Raw genomic sequence first — 18,294 nt, 5'->3', positions numbered from 1 at the left:
TGTGGTGGGGGAGGCTTGCCTTCAGCAGGTCATTCCTGGCAACCCTGCTTTCCCACTGGGAACTCTCTGGTTGAAAGCTGCCCCTGGTGAGCTGTGCTTAGTTCTCCTCCTTTCTCTCGGTCATATTTCCCTCCTTGACCCCAAACGTGCCAACCCCTACCTTCACAGTCAGTACCTGGGCATGTTCCAGGCTCAGAATGTTGGAGCTGGAAGGACTCAAGGAAAAGACAGAGAACACTGAAGATCTCATGGCCAAAAGAATCACGTTCTCAAGGTGACACAGCTAGACTGGGGGCAGAGCTGGCACTGGAACGGACTTCTAGTCAGGATTTTTTCTACCCTGGTCGCTCTGCTTACTATACTGGGAGATCAAATTTCTGCCTCCTGCTTACTTCCACAGTATGTTAAGAAGAGGTGCTTTCCCCCTTCTCTGTTGGGGATGATGATGATGGTGGTGGTGATCATGGCAATATTTGATTTTTTTTTTTTTCCAGTCCTAGGTACTTTACCACAGTATTTCATTGAGTCATTACATTAGCCAACAAGGTAGATCTATCTTACTCATTGTTGGTCCGCTAGCTTTTCTGTTTCACTCTCCCTAAAAATACCCCCAAACCAACAGGATTCATTTTAAAATAAGGTACAGTAATTTGCAAAGACAGAGTTGGGGAAGTACGAATCTGTGCTTCTTAAAGCCGACAACTCTTTCTTGGCTTCTTGTTTCCAAGGGGTGGGAAGATACTGCAATTGGGGAGGCAACCTATCTAATTCTGGTAGAGATCCAGTATACATAGCCCTCAGAGACTTCCTGAGTTTCCTCCTTCCTTTTCTATAAATCCCAGCATGTTTTGCAACCACATTTATTTTACTGCTTTGAGGAGGCGGGAATATCTGGGAGTGTTTCCTTTAAGGAAGGATGAAGTAAGAATATAATGCAAACACTCAGAGGAATTTCCTTTATTTTTACATTTGGAAATAGTTATATTTGATATGATTAATTTGGAAAGAGGTTGTAATTCATTGGCATAATCTAAGAATATAAAAATTACTACCATATTTTGAGCACTAACTATGGGCTAGTCATGGTGTAAGATATGTTACCTTATCTATAGTTCTCTCCACAAACGTGGAGATAGGAGTTATTATTGGAATTTCTCAAAAGAAGAAACCTGAATTTTTGAGAGGTTAAGGAATTTCCCCAAGGTCACATAGGAAGTGCTAATGTTGCTTATAGGACTCAGGATAATCCAACTTGTAAATCCATGTGCTTTCCCTATGTTACTGTTAAAAAATTTTTGTTTGGGAAATACTTTACATTATTTCCTCTTAGAGTTTCATATGACTACCAGCATATTAAAGACTCTAAATTCCTGTAACAAAGAAGTCTATTTGACTTTTTAACCCAGCGTTTGCATATAGAATGTACATCTGTTAATACCTTAAGAAGTCTCTTGTTTAGACTTACTTTATCCATCCCAATGGTACATTTAGGATTACAAAGGATTTGACACAATGCCACTTCAGGCGCAGTTAATGACCTTAAGAGGAGCTATTTACAAAGTGAAAGAGAAAACTAAAAGGCAGAAAAAAATACAGCATTTTGAAATATCTGAAATGCTGTCATGTGAAAGAGAGATTAGATTGTTTCATGGGTCCAAGGAATAAAACTAAAACCATTGCATAAAAGACACAGGAAAACAGATTTTGCTTCTACTTAGGTTCTCACAGTCAGAACTGTCCCAGAATAGACAAGACCACCCATTATTGGAAGTGACAGGCCACAAGCTCTGTGGCTACCTGTGAAAATGGCATTCAAGCATCAACTGTGGGCTTGAATTAGTTGACCTTTAAGGGTTTTGACAATTAGGATTCTGTTTTTATTTAAAATGGTTAATTCTATCCCAAATGTTTCAACTTAATGATGAGCAGTTGGTCCAACAACTTATATTTGTATAGAAAATAGCCGATTGCACAATAAACAACAAATTATATGCCTGATTTTTCAAAAACTCTGTAATTGTTTTTGGCAGCACAAACTGCAGGATATTGATGTGATGTCCACATTTTCTTCCAGAGATAGACATTCATCTTTGGTGTGTGTTTCTCTTCACAGGGGATTGGTCACTGACTTAATCAGGGCCCTGGGATTGGTTTCAGGACCAGTGCTGATGGTGCAGAATGGGAATGACTTTCCGTGGTGTTGCTGTGTCAAGGTTGGTGCTTTTCTTCTTAGTGATAAATGTGGGAGGATCGGTCTAGGTTAGCACATGAAGTTTTAAACCTCTTTGTTATATTACTTAAGGAAACCCACATGAAATTTATTTATAGTGTTTATAATTAAACATGCCAACCAAACTCTCAGAGAAGAAATTGTGAATGCATTAAAACTCTGTAGTCCCTAAGAATGTAAATGCCTACCATGACCTGAAATGGTACAGTGCCTTCCGGGTGCAGAATATTTGGGAGTTTTTAATGCAGTTTATGGAATATAATATTATGGTGATGAGCTCGATTCCATTAGACAAGCTACGAACAATTTCAAAGTCAGGAAAGATGACTATTTTATATGCCTGCATTATAAAATCATGAAAATAACCCAAGCTACAAAACAAAGTATATTTTTTCTATTTATGTTGTGTTTGTTGCCTTTTGTGTTTTGATGTCTGCTGATCTGTGCACAATCAGTAGCAGGCACTAAAGTTAAAAAAAAATTATGAAAAAGCCTTATGTAATCTCAGTGCCAGGTTTTCAACACTGACTCCCCTTCTGAAGGAAATTTAATTCCTTATTGAATATCTGAGGGTCCCTGGAGAGTGCATTCTTGTCCTGATCATCCCTTGTCACGGTCTCCCTCTCCCTACCCTCCCCACGCCTGTGAACTGCTGTCCACACTCCATTCTAAAGGTTCTTCTTACTCACCCTGCGCCCTGCTCCCACCAGTAGGTGGACATTTTCCAGCCCCACCCCACCCCACCCTTCTGAATTAGAACCTGCATTTCAGTGAACCATCCAGGGATTTTCCCCCACATTAAAGTTCAGGAAGCTTTGCTCTAGGTCACCTCTTAACATCTCATAAAGATGTTCTTTCCTGTCCTTCCTTGTCCCAAGTGTGGACCAAGGGCTTTCTTGCCCCTGTTGTATTTAATGTACTGAACTAAAGGTTTTCAGGGACCAAGGAGGATATACAGCACAGAAAAACCAAAAAGTAGATCTAAGACACCTCTGCTCCCCGAGCTCTTGTAGCATTTTATAGGCTCGTGTAGTGCCCATCTCCGTCGGTAAACCTTAGGCTAACACTGTGTTCTTAGGGGTGCTTGGTAGCTCAGGCCAAAGTCACCTTCTTCATGTATTTTCCCCTTAAAACATCAGGACTCTAAATCAGAGTCAGCCCCCAATTAACATCATAACCATCTTTGTCTCCTGTTCTTTCTACTGGATTTAGCTCTCCTGGTTCAACTTCTGTCCCTGGGTCTCAGCTGTCTTCTCATAAGCATACCCAAAATTCTCATTAAGGTGTTTTCCTAAGAAAAATGGCAGACTTCCTCCAAGCATAAGGCATCTACCACCACTGGGAGATGGAGACAGGTGCAGGAAGACTTAAAATGAATATATACATGTACGTGTGTTTTACAACATTTTAAATTTTTAAAAAGCTGTTAAATAATTTTTTGACAAATTAAGAAAAGAATACTATTATTTGGATACCAAATTTTATGGGGGATTTTGTTTCAAAAACAAAACCATTGTATTCTTTTGATTGTGTTGCCTAGTTTCAGTCAAGTTTAGACCTACTAATTGATACTTCAGGTGATGGCATTAAATTATCTCAGAATTTCTTAGGAGATAGACATTTTGTTATAAAAGAGATTTGCAGGAAATGTTCAGCCTTTATCCCTATTGTCTTTTTGTGTCTTATGGTTTTTTCTTTCTTTTCTTTTCTTTAAAGATTTATTTTGAGAGAGAGAACATGAGCAGGGTTTGGGGATAGGGATTGAAGGAGAAGAAGAGAGAGAATCTCAAGCAGACTCCCAACTCCCTGCTGAGCATGAAGCTCAACACTGGGCTCAATTTCAGGACTCTGAGATCATGACCTGAGCTGAAACTAAGAGTTTGACGCTCAACTGCACCACCCATGTGTCTCTCCTTTAGAGTTTTTTACTTTATTCAGTTTCTCTTTAACTAGACTATTCCCATACAAGAATGTTTCATATGAGATACTTGAGGCTGGGCACTGGCTTCATTCACTAAGTACTTTTTGGGATTTTTATATGTCTCTTATTATACATTTGATCATATCACATTTGTGATGTGGTATTTTATTTTATTTTATTTTATCTTATCTATCTGTCCATCTATCTATCTATCTCTAGATTTTATTTATCAGAGAGAGATGGAGCCAGAGCCAGGCAGGGGGAGCAGCAGGCAGAGGGAGAAACAGGTTCCCCGATGAGCAGGGAGCCTGATGTGGGACTCCATCCCAGGACCCTGGGAACATGACCTGATCTGAAGGCAGACACTTAACTGACTGAGCCACCCAGGCATCCCTATTTTTTATTTATTCTTTAAAATTACTTCTATTTTAAAGTCAATCAGGCAACAGATAATAATTGAGCACTTACTGTATGCCAGTGAGTAACACAGAACCCAGCCCTGAAGGAGCTCTCAATTCAGTACATATCCAACTGCCTCATTTTGTGACAAAGATACTGAGGCTCCAAGAGTTTAAGTGTCTTGTCCACAGTCATCTGGCTAGAAAGGTCACAGCCAGAATTGAACCTGGTCTGACTCTGAGGATCATGCCCTCCTTATAACGCAGGACTGAACTATACAGCCTATAGCTTCTTAGCCAATGTTTGTGTAGTGAGTAATGAAGAATTTGTTTGGAAGAAATATGTTTATAAGCTGCTTGGGTTGGAAATGGAAGCCTTAGGGCCATGCTCAAAGAATAAGAGATTCTAACTGTTAGATTAGGGAAGGATCCTCCACCCCTTAGAAGGAAAAAAAAAAAAAAGAGAGAAAGAGAGAGAAAGAGGTCATAAATCAATGATGGAAAGGAAGAGAAAGGGGAGCCAGCTAGGAGGCCTGGGGTAGACCCTAGGTCATGTCGGTAGTTTGTTTGGTTGTTTGTTTCCTTCTTTCTCTTTCTATCTTTGTTTCTTTCTTTTTCAAGATTTTATTTATTTATTTGAGATAGAGTGTGAGCACATAGGGAGAGGGAGAAGCAGACTCCTCGCTGAGCAGAAAGCCTGACCTGGTACTCAATTCCAGGACCCTGAGATCATGACCTGAGCCAAAGGCAGATGCTTAACTGACTGAGCCCCCCGGACACCCCAAGTCAGTGATTTTTGCCTCCTGAAGCTACCAGCCTGTCTGCTAAAGTATCTAGGAGTGCTTGATATCATTGAAGCCAGATCCTCAGAGGCCTGAAGTGACATAGTTTGGAAAACCTTCTTTCTGGGAAAGGGAAGAAGAGCCCAGAGCAAACAGAGGCAGGCTCTTAGAAGGGACTCTGTGCAGCTGAGAGCCTCTGAAGTTAAAAGGGCCATCAGCTCCTCCGCCTTAAGGGAGATGTACCTCTGAGAGGACCTGGCATATTAAAGGGCATGTGTGGAGTAGTGAGGGGACTTCGTGCCACATAGTTGGAGTAAAGTAGAGACTGTGTGCTGCAACTGGACCTAGGAACCTGGGGTGGGGGTGGCATAAGAACACAAATTCTTGTGAATTGGCAGAAATTTGGAGAGTGCTTTGGACTGTCTTACAAAGTTGCCTGGGGTGGGGGTGGGGTATGTGTTCTGGGGTGGGGTCGGGTTAAGTCAGTCTTACTTATCTTCAGCTCTCAAGATACCCCTTGCTATCACCAGAGTTCCTTTCTAAAGTACATTAACAAATGAAATGCTATTTATTTTCATGCCCTCGGTACTTGAGTTAAATTGAAATACTCACTGTTTTAATAATGTGCGCTAATAGAGTTATACACCTGAACAATTCACAGCTGATAACAAGGTGCATTACAGGAAGGTCCCTGGTGGAGGTGAGAAAACTTTTAGGGAATTTAAACTTAGGGAATGGTGACTGACTCCCAAAGTGTAGACTAGCATAACAATCACTGTTAGACACTAAATTTATACAGAAAATCTTTTTAAGCCCTCAGCTCTGTTCTGGACACCAGCAATAAGATTATTAGTAAGACACGACTTCTTTCCTTGAAGACAACACAGACCAGTTCGTGGCTATCAATACTTTCGGGAGAGGCAACAGGATAGGATGGAAAAATCACCGTGGGAAGGAGATTTGAAATTCTTTTAGAAATCCTGCCATTAATTTAAAGCATGAGCTTGACTGGAGTCCCATTTGCATTGGCTTCTTTCACGCTGTGACAGGGATGTGAGAAAGGGAGGGTGGAGCCTCCAAGACTGGGTGTGTCATGATCACTCCTGAAGGAATGCTAATACTGTGCTGAGGAGCTGGGAACTCAGAGAAAGATGAAAGCATAATGGGCTGTAATTATCATAGGAGCTATGGAAACTCATCATCTGGCATATTATGCATGGTACCAACAGGTTGAATAATGTTCTGGCAGAGGCCGTGTATACTTTGGATAATTGGGGCATGACTACTGAAATCCACTGGGCATTATAATGAAGATTAGCTGTTACCCAAGCCCATTTCCTTTTCTTCCTGGTTACACAGTAAAACTAGGTTTCCCAGCCTCTCCTGCAGTTAGACTGCTTAGATGAATGAATTCTGAATAATGAAGGATGGTTAGAAGTTATGTATACCCAGCAGGACTTGCTCACAGGAACCTCCCTCATGCTGTCCTCCGTATTCTTTCTGCTCTGATGGTGATCTTGGAAGATTGGTGAGGAAAATGAAGGAGGTATGAGATACAAGGTAGCGAAGTCCCTGAATCATGACTTGGACAGGAAAAGTAGATGCCTGATAATCAAGAATACCTATTTTGGATATGCATGAAAAATAAATAATTCACTCTATTCACTCTATTAATATAGTGAGATTTTAAGCTTGTTTTTACAGAGGCTACATTATCCTAATTCCGAGGTCAACAAACGATGTCCTATGGGTCAAATCCAGCTCATGGCTTATTTTTACACAGCCCATGAGAAGAGTTTTACAATCTTTTACATCTTTAAAGGTTTTTGTTTGTTTGTTTTTAAGAATAACAGAGATCATATATGACCCACAACGTCTAAAATATTTATTCTCTGGCTCTTTTCAGGATGTTTGCCAATCTTTGTTTTAACCAGTATAGAAATTTCATATGACAGAGACCTTGGATTCCAGGCAGATATAAAAGTCTTCTAATTATATTATAAATAACTTTCCATATGTAAATATATACTTAAATAATGAAAAAAATGATAGACTTCCACTTCCAGAAAAAAATGGAATAACAGGATTGGGTTTATTTTCTGATCCGAAGCAATTAAAAAATAAAAACCCTCCAAATATTTAAATGATTTTCAAGATCTTGAATGATCAGGCTACAAGGTTCAGTGATCCCCGAGAGACAGAAGATAAGTGAGGTGAGACCTATCATGGCTCCAGCTTATTGCCTGGGGAGAATTGCCAGTTACAAGGAGGGAGAACCCAGGAGATGTTTGACAGCTTCTCTGGGTTGAGGAGACAGAGCTGGATGTGTGAGGAGGCCAAAGCGGCCGGCTTTTAAGAGATAGTACCAGAGCGGATAGAACTCTGGAGAGCAGCAGAGTTCCCCTGCTGTATGTCCTTGAGTGCTGACTGACTGACTCATGCCGGCCTGTGAGGAAGTGACCTTGGTCTGAGGAAAGATTCCAAAGAATTAGAGGAAACCTTCCCTGGGGCTGAAGCAGGCAGGACTGAGGATAGTTTCTATTTCTTCCCAACAGAATAGAGAAAAGTCACAGTACACGGAACATCCAGAAGAGTACTCAGAAGGGATTTGCCTCAATAGTGGGACAAAATAGCCCTAGAGAAAGTGCCCCTCTAGGCCCACATCACAGAATTTAAAGCAAGATCCAAAAAGCCTTGAACTTTTTCCATGTAATTTACCTGTGCCCTAAAACAAAACCCAAAAATATTTGTAGGAATACAAAAATAATCAGTCCTTAAAAAGGTAAAAATTATAGTGTCAGGTATCCAATAAAAAATTACCATGCCAATAAAAAGTAAGAACTTTAATACATCCTTCATCAGAGAAGATGCAGCAATGGTAAGTAAGCATGCCAAAGATGTTCTGAGTCACTAGTCATTAGGAAAATGCGAATTAGAACCACAACAAGGAGCCACTGTATACCTATTAGGATGTCTAAATTTAAAAGGATTGGTTATTACTAAAATCTGGCAAAGACATGGAGCAACTGGAACCCTCCCATACTGTTGTATATAAACAGTATAAAATATTGAATGTAAAATAGTACAACCACTTTTGAAAAAAACGTTTGCCAGTTTATTATAACACTCACCGGATGACCCAAGCCTAAATATTAGGTATTTATCCAACAGAAATAATAGCTTATGTCTATACAAAGATTTATACATGAATTTATATGGTAACTTCATTTGTAAACACCCCAAGCTAGAAACAACCCAAATGCCCATGAACAGAGTAACAAATTAACAGACTATGATAAACCAAATGTATTAATTTGTTAGGACTGCCATAACAAAATGTTACAGACTGGGTGCCTTAAGCAACAGGAATCTGTTTTCTCATAGCTGAGGAAGCTAGAAATCTAAAATCAAGGTTTTGACAGGTTTAGTTTATCTTCTTGGCTTATATGTGGTCACTTTCTATTTTTGTCCTTTCATGGTCTTTCCCCTGTTTGCGCACAACAAACTGTTGTGTCAGTAAATCCTAATCTTCTCTTTTTGTAAGGGGACCTCAGTAATTTGGGATCAGGAACCAATGTAACGACCCTATGTTAACTTCATTATCTCTCTAAAGCCCTGTCTCCATATACAGTCACATTCTGAAGTTTTGGAGGTTTGGGGCTTCAACCTGTGAATTTGGTGGGGAAGGTGGGGGAGGGGCGGGGCACAATTCAGTCTGTAGGCAATGGATTCCTACTAAGCAATAAAAAAGAATTAAGTATTGGTACATAGTACAATATCGATGCCTCTAAAAATAAATTATGTTGAGTGAAATCATACACGAAAATACATATTGTATGACTCCATTTGTAGAAAAACTCCAAAAACTGCAAACTACAGTGACAGAGAAAGAGATCATTGGTGGAATTGAGATGTGAGGGGAATTTGGAGGTAGGTAAGACAGGGACTGGAAAGGTGCTGGAGGAAACTTTTGGAGCTAATGAGTGGGTTCTTTTTCTTGATTGTGACAGTTTCAAGGTTGTATATATATGTCAAAATGTTTCACAGTCTACATTTTAAATATGTGTAGTTTATTGTACTCTGATGATATCTTAATACTTTTTTTAAAAGACCTATAAACATATTAGTTCACTTATAACCCACGGCGGACTTAAACTCACATCGCCGTTTTATTATTCTAGTAATAACAAAGATACCTATTGGTAAAAATGACCTGTTTGTGGGAATCATCACTGTTTCAATTGTCAGTTTTTATCTGCTGTGAGCACCTGCTACTTTGTGCTGCACCACTCCTCTTCTCCTCTCTAGCAAAACCATGCTTTTGGTTACTGTCCTTTTCATTGCTCTAATTGTCGGGATGCAGGAGGAACAGCTGCTCCTCCAGACACTGCTGATTGGTTGATGGGCAGACACTTGAATCCAGTTGGGCCAATCAGATAACTTTCTTGGGTTGTTTCTTACTAAAACTGGGAGGAGTTAACCTTTTCTGGGGTTAGGAGCTATAGGAGGACAAGTTTTTGATTGGCAATATCCGTGTTTCTTTCCACGTAGAGGAAGTATGTGTGAGGCCAGAGAGATGAAGTCCGCACCGAGAGAAGCAGAAATGGAGAGTTAAGAGAGAATTGGCATTATTGGAGGTTCTGCTTCTAGTTCCCGAGAACTAGTGATATCTCTGACCTTTCCATGTTTTCTTTTTTCTACTTTTCCTTATACATTGTGTATTAGTAATTTCCTCATTTATTAAGTTAATTTAACTTAGGCTCCTGTCATATTAAATACTGTCATGGTTTACTATGCATTTCTAATTTCTTTTAGGGTCTGAGATCTCGGCATAGCCCAGTAAATAATTGAGGTAGGTGTCACTGAAATCAACAATTTCATTTAATTTAACACCTTTATCAAATACCTACTAAGCCCAAGACATTGTATTACATGCTGAAAGACATTTTTACCCAGAGTGCATTTAAACAGCCACTCAAGTTTTGAACAGTGAAGTAATTTTGAGGCTCCCCACTGTAAATAATTTTGTGGCAGAACTCCCAGGTGTACAATGCTGAAAAAAAGTAGATAGAGCCCCAAATTGAACTCATTAGAAATATGTGACCACAGGGAAATGAAAAGCATTCAATGATAACTTTTATTTTCTTAGAATCCTCTGGATTCTAAATCAACTGTGGACTAGAAACTGGCTCTTAGGCTTTATCTTTTATGGTAATGTACACCATAATCAAGAGAATAATTTTTTGGTTCCAAGGAATTTTAATTTAATAAAATACTCTGAATTCAGTCATCCGTTTCTCTTTATTGGCACAAACCAGTAGGAAGTAAGGAAACAGAGCAAATGTTACAGCTCTTCATTACAGCGTTTCTGTTTTATTTATTTTTGTTTTCTGATTGTAATTTGGCTTTTGTGTTGCACATCGAAGCTGGTGGATTATTTTGCTCAGTGGCTTAAGAAGTAAAAACGCGTCTTCCCTGTCATTGGTGGGGGGACTCCTTTTCTAGAATGCAATGATGCTACTTAAAAGTGGAGCACCAAGTACCCTCTTATACATCATATTGGTTGAGTAGGTTCTGAGACAAATATTTAGGAATGATTAGATCAGGGCATAGAAGAATGTTAAGCAAATAACACGTACTTAATAAAAATCTCTTAATAGATTATATAGTGAGGTGTGTTCAGAAAATCTATACTATTCCCACACAAAGCCACTTCTATCTTTACGTCTATTAAGATATTATTTAAAAATGAATGAAATAATAAAGTATATGCTTTGGGAAGTTTTAAGCCCCCCCCCCCCTTTTTTGGCCTAGGCACAGATCTACTTCTGTACCGTTATCTGGGTAATCTCGCCTCAGCAGAGCTCTCCCTGGCTTCTCAGTCCAAGAGAGAAGACCGATATTTTCTTTCTAAAGTACAACATTTGTAACATTTCTCATGTTATCAAACTGTGATCCTTATACCCCCTACCCTAGGACTCTGTATTGTTAAAAATACCATGCCTTTTGGTCTACTTCTCCCTTCAGTGAGACCCTAGCTGCAATTAACATTTTTTTTTTTTTTTACCTCATTGTAGTTGCACATACAATACATTTTTTTCTCTGTATAACTGTGAAGGAATGAAGTCAGCCGCAACAACCTGACTCCTCATCTCCCTGCCTTCAGATGTGTGTTGTTAACCTTTTGGTTGGTTACCAACATTGCCATTTCTCTTCTTAGCCAACTCCTCCTACTTTCCTCTTTCCTCTTTTTCTGTCTCTTCTCTCTTTCTCTCTTCTCTCACCCACACACACTTTTATATGGAACATGTGCCTTCATGCTTCAAATGCTGTGGGGTTATATCTCTTCATTCCCTGTCATGAAGAGTTTCAATCTGCATGAAAATTCACTAGTAATGACAGCACAGAGCTGTGTCTTACAGTCACACTTCTGCATAGCTTCAGAAAAGCTTAAAATATTGGTGAGATGAGGTATAGTTTCCTCCTTCCTTAGACTCAACTAGATCTTTTGGTCTCACTCTCTCCATTTCAACCTATAAAGCAAGACATTCCAATGTTAACCAGCACATTACACATGGGTGGTGTGTGGGATTTAATTGCTACTGTAGAAAATAACTTAAGGTACGAAAATTGAAGGATTGGCCCAAGAGAAAGTGTGGAATAGGGGAGACCAACTTTGAGACTCAGCTCACTCATCTGTAATATGGGATTGATATCAGTTTCATAGGACTGTCATGATGGTAAAATTAGATAATGAGTAAGCATCAAACAGCAAGACTGACCTCTAAATAGAAGTCAGTGAATATTAGTATCCTCCCCGGGCACCCCACCTTCCCACTCCCAGTCTTTGTTGTCTCTCCTCTTGCTTGGGCAGCTCTTACCCCCAATCCCTGGTCCCTGGGAACCTGTTATTTATCTTTCCTATCAACTGTGCAGGTCTCAGACCCTTTCTTCAATAGTATAGATGTCAATAACTATTACAAGCTTAAAGAACATTTTAACAGGCAGTGGGCGACTTTGTAGCAGGAATTTTAGAGTTTGCCATGGGGGGATGAGATAAAACCCAGTGGGTGGGTATTCATTCGCCTTGCTTACTATGTGTGAGTCTACCATGATGGCAGATAATAACAGGGTTGATGTCAGGGTACTTAAAAACTAGTTCTTCCTCATAAGAATGGGTGCAGACAGCAAACTGGTTTGACCAGATAGGGTGTTCTAGATATATGTTGACGTTGGTGTATCATTTTACAGTCTCTTGTGTTCTTTGCTCTGTTACCTGGGCTACACACTTTTTGTGGGAACAGCTATGGGATGGCAGAGGGAATCTGGGGCATGGAAACATAAGGCTTCCATTCAAATCGTGGCTCTGTCATTTCCTAGCCGTCTAATTTTGGCCTGTTTTCTCATCCCTGAAAGAGAATTATAATACCGACTACACAGGGTTTTTGTTTGTTTGTGGTGAGGCTCAAAAGAATTTTTTTTTTTTTTTTAAACATGGAAACATTTTAGAAGGAGGGAAATTAGTCGTTATGATTCAGGAATTCTGGTTCCTGTGTATGTGACAAAGATACCGCCAGCAATGCTCCAAAACTCTGAACCGGGAAAGAGTCCAGATTTAGCATAACTGATAATAAATCTATCAAATCTTAGTGACATGTCTATTTCTGGGTGTCCAAGGCTCTTTCTCCCCTACGAAATACGGGTGTGTCCTCAGTCATTGCTCAGTGCCCTTCTAAACCCTGAAACCCGTGCTTTCAAGCCAGGGCTTTCCTCTGAGCGTTTGAGTCTTCTTTGCTAGGGTTGTGGGTGTTGGTCACACAGGGTTGGTCTGATTCATTTTAACTGAGCGCAGGCTCACAGAGCTCTGCCTGAATCCATGCGTGGCCTGGTGAAGGGGAGAGATAGGCAAGAAGCTTCAGGTTTCTGAGTGGAAGCTGCCCGTGGCCCTCATCAGCCATTGTGTGCTGCTTTTCCTGCTGACTCAACTCTGACCTGTCATGCTGTGCTTGATATTTATATTTCTGGAAATGGTTAGCCACATTACTAGGTAATAAGGTTGCAAATTCCAAGTCTCCCTTGTAATCCAGGTCAGATGTTGCCCTGGGAGTGGGTGGGAATTTGGAGAGGCCAAGATTGAGGTTGTTGTGCCTCAAGGGAGATGACGTGATCGGGCCTGACTGGCTATCTCATTCTGCGGTAGTTATTTGTACTTTGGGGAAGGACCTACAGAGCTCTCTGTTGAAATTTTCCCGTCTGTTCTTTAAATTTACAATGCACTTGAATTTTTTCAGTTGTTATCAGCGCCTCATAGTTAATGGAATGCTCCTTTAAAAAACTAGAATATTAGCTAAAATAAACAAGTCAGGAAATGACAGATGCTGGCGTGGATGCGGAGAAAGGGGAACCCTCCTACACTGTTGGTGGGAATGCAAGCTGGTGAAGCCACTCTGGAAACCAGCATGGAGGTTCCTCAAAATGTTGAAAATAGAACTGCCCTATGACCCAGCAATTGCACTATTGGGTATTTACCCTAAAGATAGGGGCACATGCACCCGAATGTTTATAGCAGCAATGTCCACAATAGCCAAACTATGGAAAGAACCTAGATGTCCATCAACAGATGAATGGATCCAGAAGATGTGGTATATATACACAATGGAATACTATGCAGCCATCAAAAGAAATGAAATCTTGCCATTTGCGACAACATGGATGGAACTAGAGCGTATCATGCTTAGCGAAATAAGTCAAGCGGAGAAAGACAACTATCATATGATCTCCCTGATATGAGGAAGTGGTGATGCAACATGGGGGCTTAAGTGGGTAGGAGAAGAATCAATGAAACAAGATGGGATTGGGAGGGAGACAAACCATAAGTGACTCTTAATCTCACAAAACAAACTGAGGGTTGCTGGGGGGAGGGGGTTTGGGAGAAGGGGGTGGGATTATGGACATTGGGGAGGGTATGTGCTTTGGTGAGTGCTGTGAAGTGTGTAAACCTGGTGATTCACAGACCTGTACCCCTGGGGATAAAAATATATGTTTATAAAAAATTAAAAATTAAAAAAAAAACGAGAATATTAGAATGGGCAGAGAACCAAGAGGTTAGATAATCCGGCCCACTCTTGAGAGGTGAGGGAATACACATGGAGGAAACGTTCTTGACTTGCTCAGGGCCAAAAAGCTGCCAAGTAAAAGAGTGAGGCGCAAAGGGCTCCGTTTCCTAATTCCAAGTCAATTTTTTTGTTTTGTTTTGTTTTATTTTTCAAAATCACTTTTCCCTGCTACTTCCTGTTGGTATAGCTCGTCCTTGGACACCTCTGATTTCTCACCTGGCCTCATCCATCTGCTTCTTCCTTGTGAGCACTATTGTCCCCACCATTCATGTCCTCCGACATTAGACACACCTGGGGATATCCCAGTGCTCAGGTTATGGCCAGACAAGTACCCAGAAAACCCCAAACCAACCCCAGGAGGGTGAGGAAGAACAGGGCCATAAAAGGGACCAGAGGGTAGGTAGCTGGAAGTGGTAGAATTCACATCCACACGCATGCAGATTCAGTGGCTAAGTCAAGTCAAAGATTGTATTTTAATATCTTGAGTCCTTCCTTGGGCTGGTGCTGGCGGTTGGGTGACTGCTCTCTCCCCCTTTGCTCCTTCTGTCCTGGAACCCAGAGCCTGGTACCCAGAGGTGCCCAGTACCTCCCCCCTCCCCCACTCCCCTCCATTCCCCCCCGCGCCCCCCACCAGCTCCTCTCTGGCCTGTCAGACTCTGGCAGGGACTGACTTGTTGTCTCTGGAGATAGCCAGTCAGCTGCAAGTTCCCTCCAGGGGTTGACGGGGTGGAGGCTAACTAGGGAACAGATGAGCCCTATGGCTGAGAAGGGGAACAGGGCAGGAAGGTGTAGGCACAAATACTTAGATGACACATGTCCAGACACATCCTGCCTTCTTCACTCACACAGTCGGACGTGGTAAGAGCCCATGAAACTGTGCTACTCCCAACCGAAGTCTCCTCCCCTGGCGCTCCGTGGAGCGGCCTGCACTGCCTCGGGGGGCCAGGAGCCTGCTGCGGAAGAGCTTGGAGTCTAAAGGAGCAAGCCCTCTGGGGCCCGGCAGTGGTTCTCAGGTTCCCTCATGTGGGGATGACCTGTGGCCCTTAGCGTTCTGCTTCCATGGTTTCCCAGGTCTCAGGACAGACTGCTGGGGTGTGGGCTCCTCCTTGAGCCAGCTATGAAAGTGATTTCTGAGGACAAGGGATGTCTGGGGAAACACTGATGAGGGGTAGAGGGGAGAAGGCTGGCATTTGGAATCTAATGGAACTGGATTTTGAACTCAGCTCCATCATGTATTAGCTTTGTAATCTTAAGCAAGTGCTCTCTGTTGTAAACTGAGAGGTGGTAGAGCAAAGAGGTGAAGGTCATAGCTTCTGGAGTCAGAAGTTTGAAAGTTCTGACTCTTTTGCTCGTCAGTCCTGTGACATTAGGCAAACTCTTTAACTTCCTTTTACCTCAATTTCTAGATTATGGAACAGGGATGATGATTATTGTATTTATTTTTTATGATGACCGAATGGCTACATGAATTTATTTGGGAAGGCTCCTGGCTCATTACAAAGACTGTATGAGCACTTACTGTTAATACTGAGTATGGATCATATGTTCTCACTTTTGTTAGACTTATGAATGATGATATAGATAAATTACCTGTTAAAAAGTTGATACTCGATAAACAGTATCTTTATTATGAGAAAGTGCATAAAGATGTTTATAAACGCTCTCTACGTGAGACAACATTATCATATTATATGCAGATACACAAGTATGTACGAGACCCCAGGGAAAGAAATGGTAAGGTCACAATGTTTTTTTGTTTTTTTTTTTTTCCCAAGTCTGATTTCTCAGTCAGTGCCCCAGTGGAGATGAGCATTAAGGGAGATCAAGCATTAAGGGAGATGAGAACATCCATTGTCTGACTGATAGTGTGAATGAGCAATGCTGAGGACAATTTCAGAGGCCTGGACAGCTGCTGTTCGTTCAAATCAACTCAAATCCTGGTGAAAAAGCAGTGGGTTTTTAAAACCTAGCTCACTTGAAAACTGCTAAAATGCACGAGAACAGCTCCGGAAATCCCATCTGTTTCATATTTACAGAACGCTTCGTTCCTTCGGTCTGGGCACAACTGACTCATTTTCATTGTGTTCCTATGGCAGAGTGTCTTGTCATTACCAAAGAAACCAGACAGCAGGTTTTGTGTGCGTGAGAAATGTGCATGCCCACTCTTTGTCATTGGTAAGGCTGTCTAAGGATTTGATTACTTTGTGATTCATGTGGCGAAGAGTTTATGTAATTTAGCAAATTTACAAATGTAATCTTTTAATGTAAAGCAGTAATGTCTGGGCCATGAACTGCTTCTTTTCTTTTACACACATATATTCTGTGGGACTGTAGTATAGCAGCGATTCTGAGAGCACTGGGTGAGCACCCTCTAGTCAGACCACCTGACTATATTAGTTCTACCATTTTGTAGCCATCGGACCTTGGGCAAGGTAATCAATCCCTCTGTATCCTGGTTTTCCCATCTATAAAAAAGGTTGAGTGCAAGAACCTTATCAGTAGGAGGCTGTTGTAACAGCCTTCCAGATCTTAGAACAGTACATATTTGTCTCTTACTCACCTCACAGTCTGAGGAACATCATGAGGTTCTCCTGGATGACTCTCTTCTAGGCACTGGGTTGATAGAAACCTCTTCCTTTATGGGCCTTCATTGTCCACCAAGGTTGTGCCATCCAATATGGCACCCTACTAGCCGCACTTTGTTATTTAAATTAATTAAAATATTAAAATTTAGTTATTGTAGCTACCTCTCAAGTGCTTGGGAGTCAAATGTATTTAGTGATTACCATATCAGACAATACACACATAAAATGTGTCATCGTCGCAGAAAGCTATGTTGGACAGCACTGCCTTAAGACCTTCTTATTCTCTGCTCTGTCATCTCCATTTAGCCAGCAAGGGAGAGGACTTCCTTTAGCCCTTCTAGAATCTTGTAGAACAGAAGGAAAAGTTTTTGGGAATTTTCCTCCACTTTGTCATATGGGGCTCAGAGCCTCATTGCCAGTAGATCAAAGGATTATGTTTTCTGCATATGGAAGATACTATATAATCTGAGCTCCATAGGCTTGCTTTTTGATTTTCTACAAAATTATAGAATATGCTCTTTCTTGATGTATCCTGCTCTCAAATGTATTGTCTTGATGAAAAATCCTATTTTGGATACCAGTTGATGAATATTATCTTGTTTTTTTCTCTTTCCTTTCGTTTGTAATGATCTTCCTGCCATTGCCATGGAAGACAGCATCACTCCACCTAGAGAGAGGATCATCTACGTGAAATGCAGAAGGGAGAAGCACATCGATGTCCATACTGTAAACCTGTGAGCACATCTTGCTGCCTTCGGCCCCTGTTCTTTACAGGAGTCCACTGCCTCTAGCTATTCTCTTCAGAGGGTTAATGCTGGGGAAACAGGGTCTAAATATCTGACTGGGGCGCAATGTGCCTAACACTAAAACTGTGACCTGGAATGCAAATCAAATGGTCTTACTTAATGAAGAAATGACAAGGAATCAGTCGATTTGGTTTTTTTGGCACATAGTTCTAACTATATGACTGTTATTTTATTTGGATTATCTCATTTTTCAGGAAGTTGCATCCTGACCTCAGGAAGCCAATGTCTTTCCAACATCATTTTATACATTTCCAAAGTCTTGACTAGAGAATATATCAGGAATTTTCCATTTTAATCATAATTTTGCCTCAACAATAACATAAAAATGTTTTATTCATTTTTCTTACACACTATTTGACTCTTCTGCCCTCTTTATTTTGTTCTAATTTGATTGTGTGTTTGGCTCAGGCTGTGGGGGAACAGTGCATTAGGAAGAGAGCCATCACATTTTGAGGG

At 40.9% G+C, this 18,294-nt stretch overlaps 1 long non-coding RNA gene across 1 annotated transcript in view; it reads left to right on the top strand.

Annotated features, from left to right (window-relative positions):
- LOC132012039 (uncharacterized) overlaps positions 1-17,953 on the top strand; it is a 311,024-nt gene extending 293,071 nt beyond the window's left edge. The window contains exons 4-6 of the long non-coding RNA XR_009402507.1: positions 2,114-2,213; positions 10,147-10,183; positions 17,685-17,953. This is a non-coding gene — a long non-coding RNA (uncharacterized LOC132012039). The remainder of the gene's footprint in view (positions 1-2,113; positions 2,214-10,146; positions 10,184-17,684) is intronic.
- Positions 17,954-18,294: the final 341 nt, after the last annotated feature.

This window comes from Mustela nigripes, chromosome 2 (genome assembly GCF_022355385.1).
Source record: "Mustela nigripes isolate SB6536 chromosome 2, MUSNIG.SB6536, whole genome shotgun sequence".
Taxonomy (NCBI): domain Eukaryota; kingdom Metazoa; phylum Chordata; class Mammalia; order Carnivora; family Mustelidae; genus Mustela; species Mustela nigripes.
Note: the sequence above shows the minus strand (reverse complement) of the source record. Positions and strands in the feature narration are given on the sequence as shown.